The sequence below is a fragment of the Condylura cristata genome, unplaced genomic scaffold (genome assembly GCF_000260355.1).
Source record: "Condylura cristata isolate star-nosed mole 26May11 unplaced genomic scaffold, ConCri1.0 scaffold00019, whole genome shotgun sequence".
NCBI lineage: Eukaryota > Metazoa > Chordata > Mammalia > Eulipotyphla > Talpidae > Condylura > Condylura cristata.
The window spans coordinates 26,936,243-26,956,989 of NW_004567120.1; positions in this window are offsets into that span (position 1 = coordinate 26,936,243).

Below are 20,747 nucleotides of genomic sequence, written 5' to 3' on the forward strand. Positions count from 1 at the left end.
AAAATGACTCTGTATTTGTGTAGTAGGGTTTTACACTTCATGGAAGACAGCAGAGAGTAAGGGGTGGTATGAATGTGAAAGGTGACTATGTAGGCTTAAGAAGGTAAAGGATGTCTTGGGTGAATAGATGTGATTGAAGAGAAAAAACCTAACACATCTGGAACACTACTTCAAGGCAATAAAAGGAGAGGACATAATGATAGGAAAATTTTTTTAAAGATTTATTTATTTGTCCATACAGAACTGGGGTACAGGCCAGAGGCTCAGGGACGGTGAGAGGTTTCACCAGAGACAGAGTGGGGAGCAGAACAGGCAGATCGACGAAGTACACTGCTGAGGGGAGCAGCGGGCGGGTCAGGAGAGGTCTGCTGTGCCATGCGGTCACCTCCGGGGCAGGCGGGAATCGAACTCATGCAGAAATGGCTTAGCTTCTCAGTGCTATGCTTTAACCCGCTGCGCCACCAGGGAGGGCCAATGATAGGAAACTTTTTTGTTATCATTTGGTCAGAAACAACACACACATTTAGATTCTCTGTTCATGGTATTCAGAAAAAAGCTTTCCAGTACAACCTAAGTCATTACTGCACAGAGTTAACAGAGGAGATGGGTGGCCATAAAATTCTGAAATGATGAGAACCAGATTTGCCTAAAGAGTTTGTGCAAACTATGATACTACGAAGAAGGAACCCTTAAAAATCAAGGTTAGGGGCCCTCCCTGATGGCGCAGCGGGTTAAAGCACTGCACTAAGAAGCTTAAGCCACTTCCGCATGAGTTCGATTCCCGCCTGCCCCAGAGGTGACCACATGGCGTGGCAGACCTCTCCTGACCCGCCCGCTGCTCCCCTCAGCAGTGTACTTCGTCGATCTGCCTGCTCTGCCCCCCACTCTGTCTCTGGTGAGTCCTCTCACCCTCCGCATCTCTGGCCTGTACACCAGTTCTATATGAATAAATAAATAAATCTTAAAAAAAAATCAAGGTTATTACCCACCAAAATACTTTCTGGATTCAAAATATATTGAGTAGTCAAGAGGTGGGTAGATACTATTGGAGAAATCAATATGACAAGTCTTAACTCTAGCTCATAGTCACTGAAAGAGTTGAGAAAAGGCAGAAGGGAGAAGGAAGAGAGGACAATGAAGTCAATGATAATAGAAAGAATGGAGGTGTTTCTTAAAATCCCAAAGACACGATTCCTTCTGGAGCAAGCTGAGTCTCAAATGAAAAAGCTATCTGGAGGTTAGAGTCCCCAAAGTGCTGTTTCCTCATAGGAGAAAATGTCTCAGCAACTCGGTTACTGCTTAAAGGAGAAAGAACCTGTCAGGAGCCCAAGAAAAGCTGGAAGGAAACTCTTTTGTTTCCCCCAAGAAAAAGCTAAATCAAGGAAATTTGATGCTTAAGGGGGACTGCCACAAAATGTTCTATTTTAACACAGAAAAGGTAAAACAAGCAGAGTTCTTTCCAGGAGTGTAAGCTGTTAGAATGTCCTTGGGTGTCTGACTTGAGTAGAAGGGTCCTTTTCAAATACATTTTCTAGAATCATTTACCACAATTAATTATAAGCCATTTCACACTAGTTCAACCCTTTAAGAAAAAGGTCTTTTCCACTTATAGATATAAACTGAATTAATCTCCTGAGTTAAAAAAATAATAATTGGTTTAAATTCCTCAGGTGAGACTACTAAAGCAGAATTGAACATTATTTCTTTATTTTAATTATTTTTCATTTTTTTTATTATTTTCCCTTTTTCTTGAAGGGTCATTAGAGAAAGTTTCTAATCAGTAAAAAATAGGGAATTTTAATGCCAAGCATACTTGAGTACAATAATCCCTTCTAACATTTATAAAGCTTTCATTTTCACAAAGCACTTCTTCACTGGAGTCCTCTCATACCAACTGTATCGACATAAAGCTGGGATTTTTAGATTAAGCTATTCTCTGACCCCTAGTTTCTCCCCTACGTTGCTACTGAGATTCTGCAAAAATCAAATTGGGTGTTAAATGCAAGGAACAAATTCACAGCAATTCAGCATGAAAGTGCTTCAAAAGGGAACACTTGGAAAGGATTTGAATGTAGTGCCTGAGCAGAGATGAATAATGCACATGCACGTCTCCCAGCAATGACACAGAAACCTTTTACACGAGACAGCTGTCACCACACCTAACAGATCATTGATTGTAATTTTCACTTCATGTATGTTGTATCGACTATTGTTAAGAGGTATTTCCTCCATGAGCCAAAGCCGCAGTTGAATCCTTATGTCACCACCTGAACATTAGTATGCTAAGACACTGTGTGGTAAAATATATCACCATTTCCCAAAAACCACAGGGTGTTTATACTGCTTCAAACACAACTCAACTCAATTGCAAACATGGAATTGATAAAAAGAAAATACAATCAATTAGTTAAATGTTACCTGATTCACTACCCAACTAGATTTACTAAAAGCCAAAGTAATTATCAAATCCCAGCTATGCCAGACTTTCCTACACTAAGAAGAAAGGGCAGTGGCATTGCATTTCTTAAATTTACATATTTAAATTGGAGTCATAACCCTGGGGTGTGGGATAAGAGTCTGAAGTCACCGAAGTTATGCCAAAGACTAAGAGATGGAAAACTAGTTTGAATTTTTTCTGTTTGGAAAAAGTTTCTGAAATGCAATTAAGAATAAGCTACTCTCAAAGTAAGAAGTTACAGGAAAAGTAAAGTAAACTCAGAGACAATGCCACACTAACAGATTTGGACATCATCTTGAAAACTCCACGAAAATCTCTTCTATTCACACAACATATTTTCACCTCCCTCCTCTTCATATTATTAGGGAAAGAAAGAAAAAACACATTCACATGAAGTAGTATTTGCCCACATTGCTTTGAGGCATTAATAGAAGTAGATCACATAGAAAAGATGAGAAATTAGTTTGGTTGATGTAGATTACAAATACCTTGACATAAGGACCTGTGTATTTTTGTTTTTGACACTGGCAGCTTAGGGAAGACCTAGGTACAATGAGCCATTAACCCTCCAAATGAGAACCTTTGTGAGATCATATTCTTTGGAACCAATCACAACCTTCTGGTTACTCTAACATTTAACTAATGTTGATATTTGAATACCTGAAAAACTGAATCTAAATGTGAAGCTTTCTACCAACCCTACTGTTGATCCCTTTCAGGACACAAGTGTTCACTGAACTGCTGTGTTTCAGGCAATGTCTATCCTCACAATATAAACAGTCCAGTAATTTTCAACTTTGTCTGAACAGTAGAGTCACCTGGAGGACTTTAAAAAAAAAAAATACTGATGCTTAGGTATCACCCTAGAGTAATTTAATAAGAATGGGGAGAGTAGAGAATGGCTATCATTATTTTTTTCTAAGTCTGCCTGGGTAATCTTAATATACAGTTAGAGTTGAGAACCAATGATCTAGCCAGTCATGTTTACTTACTTACTTGTAAAATGGTTCCATAGTCATACGTGTAGACATAGGCTATTTACCTTCTATTAGAAGCTCTGGGAAAATTTTCTGCTTCTTTTTAACTAGCTTGTTATAGCCTTTACCCCAATATGCCACAGAGCTGGAAAATACAAATGTCAGTGCAAGGTCACAGTCTAAGTGCCCAGCGCAAGCCTGTATGCAGATAGACACTTACACATTACATATGCTTTTGTATCCATACACTGACACCAAGGTTTTGCTGCTGTTGTAGATTTTTACACCATGCACATGTAATAAAATGTGATGATGATTGGTTTCTCTGGGAGCAATTTCCAAGAATGGCTGACCTATCTGATGCAAACAAACTAACATGCCATGATTTCCAAATAACTTTGCACTATGAAACCAACACTGATGGTCATGCTTGGAATACATTTATAAAGTGAAAGAAGTCCAACAAGGAGGTATAAAAATGTAATCATGTTATTCAGAGCTTAATTAAGGTACAATTCAGAAGAAAATCTACAGATGCCTAAATATGATAAACCAAATGCTTCACTTGAACATGTATCTGAGTAATAATCTCGCTAAATCGGGGGAAAGTTTCACCATTTAAACAAACTCACTAGCTGATAACATAAAGGATCATAATATTCAATCTGCTCCAGCATTTCTAAAACCCACCTTTTAAATCAAATATATAGCATCTACCACACCAGGGTAAAGAAATTGACTTTCCTTAAGAAACGCATCCCTAAACCAAAAATAAAGATATCAAATTTATGGAGGTGAAGGCATACTTTTGGGAAGTGTTCTTACCTACATCCTAGCATAGATAATCTAGTCTTTAAAGTCATGGCAACCAAGTGAAATCTATCAAAATCTTCCCCAGTCACAATGGTCTTTGTAGAGATATGAAGGAGCACTTTGGAATAGGCATAAAAGGTCATGGTTGTCTGTATTATATCAACCAGAAAAACTGTAAGTTGTGCCCAAGCATAGCCCTTTATGGCATGCACAGCCACACTTCTCAAAGCAAAAATTTTTGGAAGTTAACACCAGCCAGCAGTTCTCAGCACTACATGCACATTTTTATCACTCTTGGGAGCTCATAAAATACCAAATTTAGGTTCTACTCCTAGAGATTCTCATTTAATAGGTCCCCAAGAGAGAACAAGCGTCCATATGGTTTTAGTAGTCAAAGTCACCCACACTGATCCTCAGACCAGAGTCAAGAAACCACTGCATATTTGTGGCCATGAGTACGAACAGAGGTTAGTGTTTGAGGTGTCAGGGCCGCTGAGGGTATAGGCTTCAATGTAGTTCCCATCATTAAGAAAGGAAGACTAAATGGTTCCTACGTTCCATTTCATCTGTAAAATATCAAGTATAATCATGACTCTAGGATTCTAGGATACCTGCGGAAAAAAATCCGTCATTGTGTTAACAACTAAAGTAGAGAAAAATGCTTATTGGACAGGCAAATAGCAGCAGCCCATTACAAGTAACTATGCTGCTTTAAGTAAGAAAAGTCAGAGCCAGCATTCAGACATCCAAACTGTGTAAGAACACAAAGGCAGAAATAGTCAAGGAGCACGTGAAGATTTTTGGTGATTCCAAAAGGGCAGAACTAACCAGAAAGAAACTGAAATTAATTTAAAAGATGGGTAGAATAGCCCACAAATGCATGGGCAGTCCCCACAAAACACTATGGGCCTAGGATTGCTAATAACAAACTCTAAAGTCTCTTGGCTTTAAGTTCCTGAGCTACTCACACAAGCCTCAGAGTAGTCACTGCCGTAGGTTGTCACAACCAGATAACTTCCGCAGTGCTGACAAAGACATCATGCTAGCTGTCTAGTAAGTGTGCATAGCTATTGTTCAAGAAAGAGCAATATAACTATTCTATTTAGGCTGCTTATGAGAAGCTAAAAATAAAATGTCCTAAGATAGCTATCATTAAGTATAGAGGTTGGCATTCCTTTAGGGAATGAGTTAGAAACATGCAAATCTGAGAAAAGTTGACTTTAAAAGGTCATTTACAATCTCTGCTTAATGTTGCTTTCACCTGGTACTAATCCTCTGGAGGACATGATTTTGACAAACTCCTCCTCCTCAGAAAGGCATATTTTCTAACAATAGAACTTTCTTCAATATGAATTTTTTGAAATATAAGATATAAAATAAAGAGCCTTTTGGTCACCTTTTTCTTCTCATACATTCTCTATTCTGAAATTTTTAATGTATAAATTAGTAAAGTCTAAACTATTGAAAATAATTTGATAAGTGAACCATATGGATTTTTGTCACTTCTTTACTAAGGCATTTTTTTTGCTATGGGTGATAACTTAAGTCTGTTTTCTAACACCTAGTAATTCTAACATATCTTAGTACCGCCTGCCAATATCTATGCAACTCTTAAAAGGCTGTATCGACACAACACTGAAACTTCCAGCTGAAAAGCTAAATTTTTAGGTAATCTACAAGCTGGTTTGCCTGTAAGCCATGAAACAACAAGCTTAAGTGATTTTTTTTTTCTGAGTGTAATTAACACATCGTGTTCCTATAATAATGAGCTGATTTGGAGCAAAAGAACTGAATTCAATCAAAGTCGTTGTTTTCACAACAGTTCCAAGTCAGTTCATTTCAAAATAACTACTTCTTTGATTTTAGTCATGCGTATACACAAAGACTGAGCTGGCCATGGTTTAAATAATTTACAGATATAGTTTATTCTTGATACCCTTCTAAGTCTTCACCCTTTAAAGCCACTTCAATCCCTCCCATAATATTTATCATGTCATATACCTGCTTAACAGAGTATGGGGCGTTGATTATCTCATTTTGCCAAACAGGATTATTTTCACTCCTATTCTTGATCTCTCCAGATTGTAGATTATTCTGCAAGCCCAACTCAATATCTCTACAATAGCTTTCATAAATACTACGTAAATACATCTACACAGTTTCTCTGCTCTGAATTTGTATTGCACTTAAAACCTAAAGAACATAAAGTTAACACTTGAAATGTCAAAATTATTGCTTTGTAATTGGCAGAGTACCTAAAAGACTATCTAGCACATAGTAGACCCTCCATAAATACTTGTAAACTTGACTCCGTTGGACTAAGAATGTACCTAAGGTGTGATAACAACCATCCAAATTATAGTTCACTGAGTAAATAACCAGGAAAAGCTCTTTCCTTGTGCCTTTAAATTCTCTAGTGAATCAATGTTAATTTATATAAGTATACCATAGTTGTGGGTACTATTCTGCCACTGAAGACATAACAGAGTGGAGTCAACAGCATTAGGCCTAAATATAGGAAGTTTCTAGAATGGCAGTTATGGCTTACTTCCAATACCAACAGCCAATACCAATACCAATTCAAGTTCTACCAAAATGGTATTCATAATTGAATAGCATGTTTATGAGAAGAAAGCAAACTTGATTCAAGAAGGCAAGGGTTGCTAAAGCTGGCATTAAAAGCTATCAGTGACACAAACGACATTGAGTGTCTGTCATTACAGATTAGTTTACAGTGAGAAAATGATTCTCATTCACATTATCTAGGCCATCAAAAGAAGCCTTCTATATTAATTTGCATAACCCCTAGTTAATGAAATTATACTAATTCTTAACACCATTATAAGGATGGAAGAGACACAGGAGGAGAAGGCAGGAAAGAACAGGATGGAAAAGGATTGGTTTTGCATATTAAATAGAAATTGGAGGAAGTTGGATTTTTGCCATAGTCTCTGGCTCTATAAATAGGCAATATACCCATGGTTCAAAACAAAACCATTAGACACTAACATAGAAAAATGTATATGCAGATCTGAGACATTATTTTATTTATAAGATGTCTTCTCCATAGGAAACCTAAATTTACTTTACTTTACTAGCCTGCATGAAATAAAACATGGAAAAAGAAAAATTTAGACACCTGCATCACAAAGGCATCACAATGACAGGTAATGTTCCTTGACATAGTGAGACTCCCATGGACACAGGTAGGGGGGAGAGAAGCAAAAATACTTTTAATGACAGTAGGAAGACAAAAGCTAAGCAGCTTTTTTGCTCAACTTTTGAAAGACTGGTGGCACTAAGTCCACAATTCAGGAAGCATTATGCTAACTCTTTAACCTTGCTTCAACAGGGAACTCAGATAGTGAAAATTACATGGACATTTCTTTTGGAAAGCATTTTGTCTTCTCCCTGTGCAACATGTATTTTATCACTACCATTACTAACAAAGTAGTCACATTTTTAAGCCATCGTGGTCGACCTTAGTCACTTTCTGTGTGCTTCAAGAGCTATGATTATTGCTATTAGAGAAAAAATAATTTAAGTAAAAAACAATTCAAATGATATGGTGCTGATGTTTTGCACATGAAATATATACTGAGACAGAGCATGTTTTGAAAATGCATATGGGTATGTAATGGCAGTGCAAGCAGAACAAATGAATATCTGTTCTTCATTTTGTACCCTACATGTTAGGTCATGCAACCTAATAATATGTAATACCTTATATGAAAAACATCAGAAGGAATCTTAAAAGCTTGGCTCTTTTAATTTACACCTGATAACTGCAAAAGTCATACCCTCACTAGGAAGCATTCAAGTTCAAGGAAATAATATTAATCTAATAATTCCCACACTCACACTAGGGAGTGAATATTGTTTACAGAAGTTTTGCCATATGAAGAATTTAAATAGCAATACCAACCAACCAAGTTACTAACATTTGCTATTACTATTAATAATATTTTGTCCATTGCATTTCATTGTTTTGTAAAGTATGTGAGCACTGACTTTATTTTTTGTCTCAGTAGACTTGGAAAATAAACCAGAAAACCAAGGTTTTATGACTTGGTTACATGACTTTTCTCATTGCTGCATAGCTAGCTAGTAAAAGAGCCAGCAATTAAAATCTAAGAACCCAGATTACTAGCCCGAAGTACCTATAATATAAAAGGAAAGCTTTGTTATGTTTAGTCTGTAGCATGTTAAATATTGAGATACTAGAAAAATTTAAATTTCATTGTATTTGAAGAAATAGGCTACCAAAATGTTTAGATGTGAGGATGGTTTATCCTTTAATGTGTCTCTGAAATGAGATACCGATAGCTGAAGATAGAATTATATATTAGATGGTATCTAAATGACTATGGAATCATAATTCCATTTTCTCCATAATCAAATCCCCATGATTACTTTGGTTTGAGGCTGTTAGCATCAGCAGATAGCGCACTGTTGTTTAATCTTTGAGCTTCACCTGCAGAAAACAAGCAAACACTGCAATAGAATCCTGAACGGGCTTTTGCAATTCACATATGAGATACCCATGTGAAGCAAATGCCCATTCTTTGCAGGATTTAGTGCCCAACACATTCTCCATTAATAAGCTGGGATAGCATTAGGTGAAAAAGCAGAATCTCCAATGTCCTATGTAAAGCCTGGGTGCAGACAGGAAGGCTACACATTGGGAAAATGACTAAACATTTGGCTTAAAATAGCCTTAATGACAGTAAGAACATAAAACCTAGGGTGAAACTGTATGGTCTGCAAACATCTCAAAGTAGATTTGAACAAGCAGACAACAGTGTCCTGAAATTTATTATCATAACTGTCAGTTGTGCAATAGCCTCTATGAAATGATTTGGTGATTTCTCCTTCATTCCCAATGGGCAGATGTTCACATCATTGCAATCACTGTGAAAACAGTAAGCTTGTTTGCGTTCTCAGTAGAGAGATCAAGAAATTAATGGGGCACAAAGAACCTATTTGAGGAAGTGGTCCCTCTAGGTAAGTCTGAGGGCACTTTTAGGGACGACAGCCATTTATTTTTATAAACTTTTGAGTATAAATACACTGATACTATAAAGAATTCCAGCCTCCATGATTTGAGGCTTAAAAATTTAAGAAAAGATCCATCAAGCACAGAGTAAGAGGGAAAATATTCTATTAGATGGCACAACAGGAGATGTTGGATATTTTTAGCTTCCGTGTTACTTTTTTCCTCCATCCTACTTCTTTCCTGTTACGTCATAAGTTTGTATAGAAAACTCTGTTTACTTAATTGTGAATAAGGAATTCCTTTGTAATGTAAAATAGGAGAGGTAATTTGCTCTGTGTTATGTGGTAGGACTGGTGGTCAGCTCCAATAAGGAAATAAATAGAAAAATATCCAGACTGACTGCAAGTGATACGTTAAATGCACTGACTGATCTGGGAAACTTCTTTGCTCACCAGGCACATTACCTGAATAGACTCCATATTGAGATCGCCAAATCCTCTTTCTACATTTTTCACAAAGTAAATTAAGAAGCCAGAATAAAACAATCACAAATTTGTGACAGGGATATTTGAGGATTGTAATATTCAGTCAAACTCAGGTTGCTTTATTGGCAAACTGTTCTTATGTGTATGTGTGTGTGACTGTGTGTATATATTGTAGACAGCTCAATATAAGTAACTCAAGGCTATAAGTAAACATATGTATTATCATTTATTTTGGTGGTATCTCTTTTTCAGATAAACGCATCTACTATGGTTCTGGAATATTCTGGAACTTAACATGTCTTCACAGTAAGTTGATATGTTTGCCATTCATTTTAGATTCACACCTTAACACATGGTCTAGTACAAGTACATGGTAAATTTGTGCTGAATTAATGAGCTACCCCATAAAGGGTTTCCCTTTTTCTGTTTTTTCAATCACTGTGTATTCTTTCCATTGAGATTTTTTTCGCCAATACATGTATTGTCATTGCTTGTATTTAGTGTTTGCGGTAGGCAGCAAACACATTCTAGGATAATATCCTATCAGTCAAACTCTTATGATTTCCCTCATTCTGCATATGGACAGAATCTATCATTCATTTCTAATCAACAGAATATGAAAAAGACCAGGGATTTTTCAGGTGTAATTAATACCCCCCCCCTCAATGAATTGACACTAACTTAGTCAAAAACGAGATTATCGTGAATAGAGACCTAACCTAGTCAAGAGAACTCTTTAAGAGAGAGTTAAGCACGTCTTGAAAACAAAGATTTGAGGCAGCAGACTCTTTCTTCATGACTAGCTTTGAAAAACCAAGCTTGATTTCTACACAAAGAAATCAATTCCAAGTCACAAAGAAATTAATTCCACTAACAGCCTCAGGGAGATGGAAATGGATTTTTTCCCCAGTCTAGCCTCCAGATGAAAACAAGCCCAGCCAATACCTTGGCTGCAGCCTGTGAGACTCCGCTCAGAGAAGTCATGCCCAGACTTCTCACTTGGAGACATTGTGAAATGTGTTCTTTTTTTAAAATTTTTTAAAAGATTTATTTATTTATGCATACAGAACTGGCATACAGGCCAGAGATGTGGGGGGAGGTGAGAGGATTCTCCAGAGAGAGTGGGGAGCAGAACAGGTAGATCGACAAAATACACTGCTGAGGGGAAAAGTGGGCGGATCCAGAGAAGTCTGCTGTGCCATGTGGGTCACCTCCCTGGCTGGGCATTGAACTTGTGCTGCTGTGGCTGTGACAGCTTCATAGTGCTGTGCTTTTAACCCGCTGCGCCACCAGAGAGGGCCCAAGATATGTTGTTTTAAACCACTCCGTTTCCAACAGTTTATTACACAGCCATAGAATGCCAATCCATGCCATATGTATACTGATCATATTTTTCATCTTAGAGGACAAGCACTTTGAGGGAAGAAGACACTTGCTTAGCCTGTCTCTCAATGCCTACTACCCAGCCAAGTACGCCACAGGTGGACTTTCAGGCTGAAATAAATCGTTTCTACTTGTGAACACTAGGTATTATACTGTACCTCCTGCTGAAACTGTTTGCTACTGAGGAAGTAAAATGCAATACACTGACTTCTGTTTTGTCACATATTTTTAACAGAGTGGCAAAAATTAGACACACATGAAAAACAATGGGAGTTCTGTACCTACTTATCAATGCATGAAGCTGAAAAATGACCACATTCCTTTTAAAGATGGCAATAACGTAGGATGAAAAAAAATAATTCAGAAATCCAATTACAATGAACTGACTAACAAACTGGTGATGGTGGCCACACATGGATGGTATAAATCAGAACTATTTTCCTCTTTCTTAATTTACTTCTCAGTCAGTGATGGCTTTGCTTTTAAAGGAATGAGATATCTATTATATCTGACCCTCAGATAGTTTTTAATAGAACTAGTTTTATCTCAAAACTAATACCCGGAGCTTATGCTAATTTATTTATATAAAATAGTTTTCAAAATAAATAGCCAAATTTCTATTCAAAATCTTAAAAGTCTCCTTGTCAATCAAAAACAAGTTTCTTAAATGTTAACATGTAGTAGATGTGAAAATCAAGGTTCCACAGGACGGAAGCCAAGACCCAGAAAGCTATTTCTTCTTTCAGTTTCATTTTTTCTTTCATTGTTACTCTTTTCCTCTCTAACTAACATATTGCTTATTCATGACCATAAAAGAAACGATAAGTGTGGGAAGTAGCAGGGAGAATTAAATCCTTCATATTGCTTTCATCATAAAAATCTAGCTATACATTCTCATTTCAGTTGTAAGAAACAGCAAACTTAGTTAAGCTTCCTTAATATTACTGGAAAAGATAAAGGCTTTGAAGTGTTACCAATGACTTGTTCTTAATGTTGAGGTATTAACTACGTTGGACGTTAGACACCAAGTGCTTACCTGAGTGATCTGGGTAAGTGGAGAATTGTAAAGTCTGCCTTTAAGTTAAGCAAGACCTTTATCCCCTTGTTAAAATGCAAACAGAACTGGGAGAATACCCCTCAGAGCCTTAAATCACTTAGTGTTCCAAATGACTAAATTTCTCAGCTCCATTCTGAGAGTAAACTTTCTGTTATCCAGTGAATAGACACATCGAAACAAGGTAAAGTAATTTTATAGATTGTCTGAGGGAATTATTTAGTAGGATACATTTACTACTGGGATTTGGAGAAGTACACAAGAAAGCTAGGTCCATGGTCTGAACTTGTGGAAGAAATTTTCTGTATCTAAGGCTGAATGTAATATTGTGTTAAGTACTTGTAAGATGTCAGTCCAGATGTTTATCTAGCAGTGTTTTCATTTCTCTATTTCAATCAATCTTAAAATTAATTAAGACTATCTTATCATTCCTAATACATATTGTAAGGGAAAAGGACAAAAAAATTACCATATGGGAAATGTAGGAGAGTTGAAAAGTTGATTCCCAAAATTTCATGGTTGAAAGAAATATATTTCCGCTCTAAGTTCCTCTTGTATACTCCTACACTCCATGGTGATTATTCCGTCTAGAATATGTTCAAGGATATATATCTTCTAGGGAACTAAATAAATTCACAAAATCAGTGATAAACTAGGAAGCTGGCCTGCCACTTCAGTCCTTGCTCCTGAAACATTTTCCCTAAATATTCTATAATGTAGTCATATACCATGGTTCTTCAGATATAACATAAATTGTACACTTCTGTGTTTTAATTATTACATGCATCTTAGATTCATATCCCTACCTTTTCCAATAGCCTCACCAATTTACAGAACCCAAACGAATGTTACCATTCTATAGTGCATTTCCACATATAAAATATGAGGTACGGCTAGAAGCTTCTTTGTGTGATTCCAAATCACTTCATATATACTTCTATTGCTGTCCTTATTACATTATATTATAGGGGGTTTACTTATTTTACATAAATTGTACCTCAATTTCTATACAGTATATTCCTATAGGGCAAAACTCTAGTCCTACCATTCTTTAAACACACCACTCTTCCTCCTACACAACCTACCATCCATTGCACCAACACATACCGTGCATTCAATTTATATTGATTGAATTAGAAAGTTGATCTTAGAGGTCCAAAAGAAAGTGACCAAAATAGTTCTTTCTGCCAAATAGGGACTTATTTCTCATAAGTGGTATCCAGAGAGCTAAACACTCAGAATAAAATCCTTTTTCACTGGAATATTACTTCAATTTAAGGTCTCTAGGGCAATAATTTTAGGAGGCCTCTACACCCTTTTAGCTACCAAATGAAACAGCTTCCTATGAAAAGAAGCAACCTTTGTTCATACTCCAAGTTCTTTTAATCCAGGTGATAAATGAGATTCACAACTCATCTAGATCAATTTATAATTTTATGTACTTTGTAATATAACTGATTTAATGAAGAATGCAAGAATAGTATAGGACATATTCCCTGTCTTCAAGACTCCTGCAATATAGTTGGAGAGATAGTTTTAACACACAAAAATTAATTAGACCACAAAATATGACTATACAGACATGCAAAATTCCGCAATCTGACTCTTCAAATGCTGTAGGAATGCAAAAAAATGCAAATGGCAACTTAGAGTCATACATCTTGGGTTAATTCAGGGATCTTAAAGGATGGAAAGAATTTAAAAATGCAAAGTGAGTTGAAATAAAGGCTGCCTAAAACTTTAAAACATCTCAAAGAGTTCTAGGGCACACAGGGGACATAGAGATGGTTCAACTTAAAGAAACACTTCATTTTAAGTGAGAAAAAAATGAACCCAGGTAGAACAACTGACTTACAGTCTGACTGTGGATGTGTACAGTGCTGGGAGACATTCTTCTTGGTTCTTATCACCTCAAGTTGTCTCCCACAACCTAGCTAAAATTGCACAGAGTGTGTTTTCTATTTGTGTGGGGAAAGATGAGCCCAGATGCAGATTTTCTCACTAGGAAAAGCTCCTGTTATAACATTGTCTTGACCAATTTTTAAAAGAGAAATTGGAAATTTTGATAGTGTAGCCATAAAATATAGAATACATCTATTGCTTTTATATACAGAAAACAAATTCTGGGTTGGGGGAAGGAATGCAACTAGAATAATATTTGTATTATAGATTTTGCGTTACAGAAATGTGAGTTACATCGTATACATAGGGAGCAGGATACCCCACAAAATATAATTGAACTTATTTTATGAAGCAGTTCTATTCTTTTAAAAAAAATAGTCAATGTTCTTAAAAAATGACACTACTCAGCAGAAACTCCACTGAGATTGACTATCTGAAGAAAATTTTCTTCCTTTTTCACATTCTAATCCCTGACACACAGAAGCGAATTTTAATTTATGTCCTAGGAGCATCTGAGCTGCAAGAAACGGAGGCTACTGACATCTGGCTTGATAAACCACATAGCTGTGAGCAAGCTTATAAATTAAATTATTTAAGTATCCCCATTTAATTTTCAACATCTCTAAGGAAAGGATGACAGACTGAAATGTGTCAAGCCCAAAGTAACCAGCCTAAACTCATTCCAAACATGACACTTAAGTAACTCAATAATATCCCACATTTTACAAACAGACATGAAAACACATTTCACCCAATTGATATAATTTGTGGTATGCAAGTAGAATCATGCCATACTCTCTCACGAGAAGCATAATTTTGAATAGACATAAATTTTCCTTAAGGATTCAATTATTGCCTTAAATATGTGACTATGTAGAAAAATATATGTTAGATACAATTCCTTCAGTCTACCTATATTAGAGTGAATGAGGCAAATCATCAGGCCAGTTTTGTCCTCCTCTTTGGGACAGAGTAGTTCTATCACTGGTATTTGTTCACCCAACACAAATATCTAAATGCTTTCTAGATGCTAGATACACTCCCAGGTGCTGGGGGTCTAGTCACGAAAATGTCTATATAGTGTCCATTTTCATAACTCATCCTCATGGACCATCTTTCTAAAGCACATTCTAATTCAGGATAAATTTAGTCCCCCAATAGTTCATGAAAGACAGATGATAATACTGGTCCTGCTAAAATACACTACTCTGACCATAGAAGAAATAATGCACATATGCAAGAAAAGATGGTCTCAAAAACCTGGTTCCAAAGTGACTTGCTTGTTGTTGCTGGAGGTAGGAGATAACCTACGTCAATCATAAAATCAAAATACACTGAGTCAACTAGGAGAAAGGTAATAACTATGTTTTATCAGATTGATAAGTAAGATGTTAAACTGTTTAAGCAACTGATAAAGCTCATGAATGTGGTACAAAAAGGAAAAGTTGAAAGACACTATTAAGAACTGATAGACAGCAAAATATAAGAAGGGGTAGAAGAAGATCTCAAGGCTTTAAACCTGGGTAGAAGAATATTAGCATCACTGAAAAAAAACGGGAAGACTGACTGATGATCAAACATTGCAAAGATGATGTGCTTCCCTCTCCCCCATAGAAACACAATGAGTTTCCAATATCAGCAGAATATCCTGGCATACACATCTGAGACAATAGTACAAAACACATCATGTACATAAGAGTTAGCAGAATCATAAAGGTAGATGAAATCACCAAGGAAGAAAAGGGAGAGGGAAAAACAGGGAACTTAAATATTAACAGTTTGAATACAGGAAACAAAAAATACCTCCGTTATCTGGACTGAAGGAAGCTTCATAGGAAATTAACAACACTGAGATCATAGGAAATTAACAACAAAGAGTATAAATTGTTTCTCAGAGTGGTTTAATGGATATGCAAAGAATTGAGGGTTACCAGAAAATCAGCTCACTCCAATTCATTTTATCCGTCCATCAGTACATACATACATACATACATACATACATACATACATACATACATACATCATCTATATATTTACTGATACATATATCTAGGAGACCACAAAAGTTTTATGACTATATTTCAGAACATCTCATCATTACACAATGTCTCTTGGCCTCAGTCTTTTAAACTTCAAAATTGAAGGTAATGTTATGGACTTAATAAGGTTATTGTGGGGCTAAATGCGATAACAGTTGTAAAATAAATATGATGGTCCTTAGTATAAAGCAAATTGCACATAATTTGCTAGATCACTTTTGTCCATAAGAAAGACATTGAGGATAGATATCTAATTTTTTTAAATATTTATTTATTTATGCATACAGACCTGAGGTACAGGCCAGAGGAGCAGAGGTGGCTAGAGGCTTCACCAGAGACAGAGTGGGGAGCAGAACAGGCAGATGGATGAAGTACACTGCTGAGGGAGCAGCGGGCAGGTCAGGAGAGGTTTGCGGTACCATGTGGATCACCTCCATGGCCAGGGATCTAACTCGACTGAAGCAGCTGCGGCCAGCTTGCAGTGCTGTGCTCTAATCCATTGCGCCACCTATATCTAATTTTTAAGTGTATTGCAAAATGAATTTTCTATTACTCAAAATGTAAGTATGTCAGTCACAGAGTATTATCGGTCACTATCTAGACATAAAAGGGAAAAGAGCAGGCCCTCCCTGGTGTTGCAGTGGGTTAAAGTGCAGCACTAAGAAGCTAAAGCCACCTGAGCAAGAGTTCGATCCCTGCCCCAGGGGTGAATCATCTCACCATCCCTGCACCTCTGACCTGTACCCCAGTTCTGTACACATAAATAAATAAATCTTTAAAAAAAAGTGAAAAGAGAAAGGTGAACAATCATTTGTAATGGCCTACGAAGATTATAAAACAGGGAACTCAAATACAAGAATGAGAAGGGAAAAGTAAAATAAAATATAATAAAACATATATTGCCCTCTTCTGCCAAACGTCTGGAATAAGAAAAAAAGTTTCTCATGTGGTTTGACAGAGTCAAATTTCAATAGGAAAATATTCAGTCATTAGTCTTAAGTATTATTATAAGCAGTCCCTTTCCAAATCTAGTATTATTTAAAAGTATTATCATTAAATAAATTATTTTAAGACACTGGAAGTAATCATCAATGCTAACTGGGTAGACAATTACTCCAGTTCAATTTTGTTTCCTCCCATGGTAAACTGACAAATCATAGTGATAAAGGCAAAATAGTAAAAAATAACCCATTTTGGTTTCTAGAAGAAATTTGACTTAGATCCCATAACATTATTAAAAACAATGAGAAAGTTAAAAGCTTACAAAGAGTTCAATAACCTCCTTACACAGAAAGACTCCCACAAAGACTGGAACAGTGCTAAAGAGGTCTAACGGCAAGACTAGGAAACAAGTTATGGAAAAGGAAAACAGGAAAGGTTGTACAGAGAAAATAAATAAGAGGAAAGAGAAAGTCTGGGAAGAGGGGAAAAGCAGCACCATGACAAATGTGGTCCAGTTAATATCTGTAAGATCCTTAGAAGAGGGCCTGACACATAAATGCTCTATTTGCTAAATAAAGAATCCTGTACTCATAACACTGACGTGACTCGTTTATTCTCTGCGTGCACGTGCACATGCTTGAAAGCAGAAGCCTAGAGCAAATGATTTCTAAAGGTCCTCTGCAGCTCAGTTATTTCATAGGATCTGTTTCCTATCATTTGAAGAGGTTTCATTAGAGAAACAAAGCTGACAATATTGTCAACACATCAGAATTCTATTTTCTACGTCATCACTTCCTGCCTGTTTTACCTGAAGGTATAATAGAACCTTTTTTTTTTTTTTTACAAATAGCTCTCATTTGGTAGATTTCTTAGAATTTGTGGGTATTATGTACCTCATTTGATACTAAACTCATTAACGACCAGTATTCTTTAAACAGCCCATTCATTTATAAGATAGCCCTGTCAGTGAGCTCTACTGTAAATCATTTGGTAGACTGAACTCTGTGTTCCCATCAGTAATGAAGTAGGCATTTTTATTCAAATGTAGCAGGATGTTCAGCTCCCAGGATAATGATTAAGCGAAGATCTCCTTTTTTATTCTGCAGACAAAGCAGATACCTTACTTACAGTCTAGGTTCTCAGGGACAAAAATCTTAATGGAGGCCAGATTTCCTCAGACTTTATGGAAATAACCTTTTAAAAAGTTTGCATTCTTTGTTCCCACTCTATGACAATTCTGATCTCCTTTTTCCAGGGGTCAGAACATTCTTGACAGGCCTCACAACCCCTTAATAGTATTGTGATTTCTTTGCTTCTCTTTCTAATGAATATTTCATCTGTCAGAAAGAATAATCATTGTGTGTTTACCAAGTGACAAAATGACTTACAAAAATGGACTTAACTGAAATTCAGTCTTTCTTGGAATAACCAAACAGTCTTCTCTGGGCTACTTCCTCCACTTCCTCAAGCAATTGTCAATAATAAAATGAATAGTAATTTCGGGCCCTCCCTGGTGGCACAGCGGGTTAAAGCACTGCACTAAGAAGCTGAAACCACTTCCGCATGAGTTCGATTCCCGCCTGCCCCGGAGGTGACCACATGATGTGGCAGACCTCTCCTGACCCACCCGCTGCTCCCCTCAGCAGTGTACTTCGTCGATCTGTCTGCTCTGCTCCCCCTCTGTCTCTGGTGAAGTCTTTCACCACCCCTGAATCTCTGGCCTGTACCCCAGTTCTGTATGCACAAATAAATAAATCTTTAAAAAAATGAATAGTAATTTTATACACTCTCTTATCATTAAAACTATATGCTTGGTGTTTCAGGTATGCTAAATTGTGTCAGATATGTTGAAATGTATAAACACAAGATTGTTCATGTTAATGTAACCTGTACTCTCCAAATAAAGTTACACGAAATAAAGTTACACGAAAAAAAAAATCTAGTTGAGATGTTGAACAACATGTTTGGAAATGGTTTATTAACTACGAGTGCTTTGCCTATTGGGGATACACACATAGACATGTGACATTAATAAATACATCCTAAAATTTTAATCTCTAAAAAAGAAGCTATATGCTCATTATAAGTTAGTACTCATAGGTGGAACTCACAGCATACATCATGCAGATATAAGTTGGATGAGGGTATTCATTAAAAGTATAAATAATATTCAAGCCTCAATTAAAGTGTCAGGAACAATGCAATGTACAAAGTCAAATCTAAGAACACTGAACATTTGTGTTATTTAGATGAAAGTTTATATCCTACTTTGATCAAATATATCCATACCATTCCACCAGATGAAAATTTTGCAGAGAACAAAATCCATAATGCACAGGAATAGTCAGCCATGTCACTTAGAGTATTTCTTTTAAAATGAAAGTTCACATACAGTAATAGTACAGATGAGCCTGAGAAAAAATAGCTAAAGTATTCTTGGGAAACAGTCATTTAAAATCATCTAAGTTGGCTAATCTGACATTTGTCAAACATCTGACAATATTTGAAGGTCACCAATTCAACATCTATCCTATAGAAAAGACCTTGACTACTCAGATAGTGTGCCACAATGCATGCCATCACACTGCCCCTTTGTACTTATTCCAGAATGTATGTCATTGATTTCTTTTATTTCTCTTTACCATTTTTTTAAAAGATTTATTTATTTGTGCACATAGAACTGGGGTAGAGGCCAGAGGCTCAGGGGCGGTGAGAGGCTTCACCAGAGACAGAATGGGGAACAGAACAGGCAGATTGATGAAGTACACTGCTGAGGGGAGCAGCGGGCGGGCCAGGAGAGGTCTGCCACACCATGTGGTCACCCCTGGGGCAGGCGGGAATCAAACTCATGCGGAAGTGGCTTTAGATTCTCAGTGCTGTGCTTTAACCTGCTGCGCCACCAGGGAGAGCCTCTCTTTACCATTTTTTAAAAAAGAAAATATAGCAATTCTCAGGGTACTTTGGACGTGTGTTAGGCTGGAGAAATAGTGATTTCAAATTTATTAAGGTGTGATGGAGGGCTGGACTTTGGCTCACCCAAAAGACACTTTGCTGCATTCAGCTGTCAGTTTAGCAATATCAAGGCTGAAATAACACTCCTACAGAAGATCTTCTGCTCAGAAAGATTTTCCAGAAACCACAAGAGTCATTTCTATTAACTCTGATCCCATTTCCTAAACATCCAATGCTGGATTTCTTGTTGGCAAACATGGATGCATTTCAGATTATGGTTTATTGATAAACACTTAGCAAAAGCCCAAGGCTTGTTTTCAGTTTTGTCATTGTTTTTCCTGGGTGTATGTGTTGTTTTTCTTTCCTGGGGTAGAGAATTAAGTACCCACTGAGCAATGCTTCCATTTTCCTTAAATCAGATTTAAATGTTACAAGAAAATAAATTGAATCTACAAGTTAAGATTCATTATGCACCTTGCAGATGAAAGTGTATGAGAAGCTGTCCTACCCACAAAATACAAATGTGTGATCTGTCACTAAGACAAGTAGACTCCACAGGAATATGATGGCACAGTTAAATTTCATCTTATCAAGGAAGTGTATGATAGTGAATGGCTATAAATAACCATCTTAACATACTTATCTCCACATTAAAAAAATTTACAGTTGTATGGAACTATAATTTGACAAGTGAATTGAGAATCAATCAATCTATCTATCGTCTATCTACTTATCTACTTATCTAA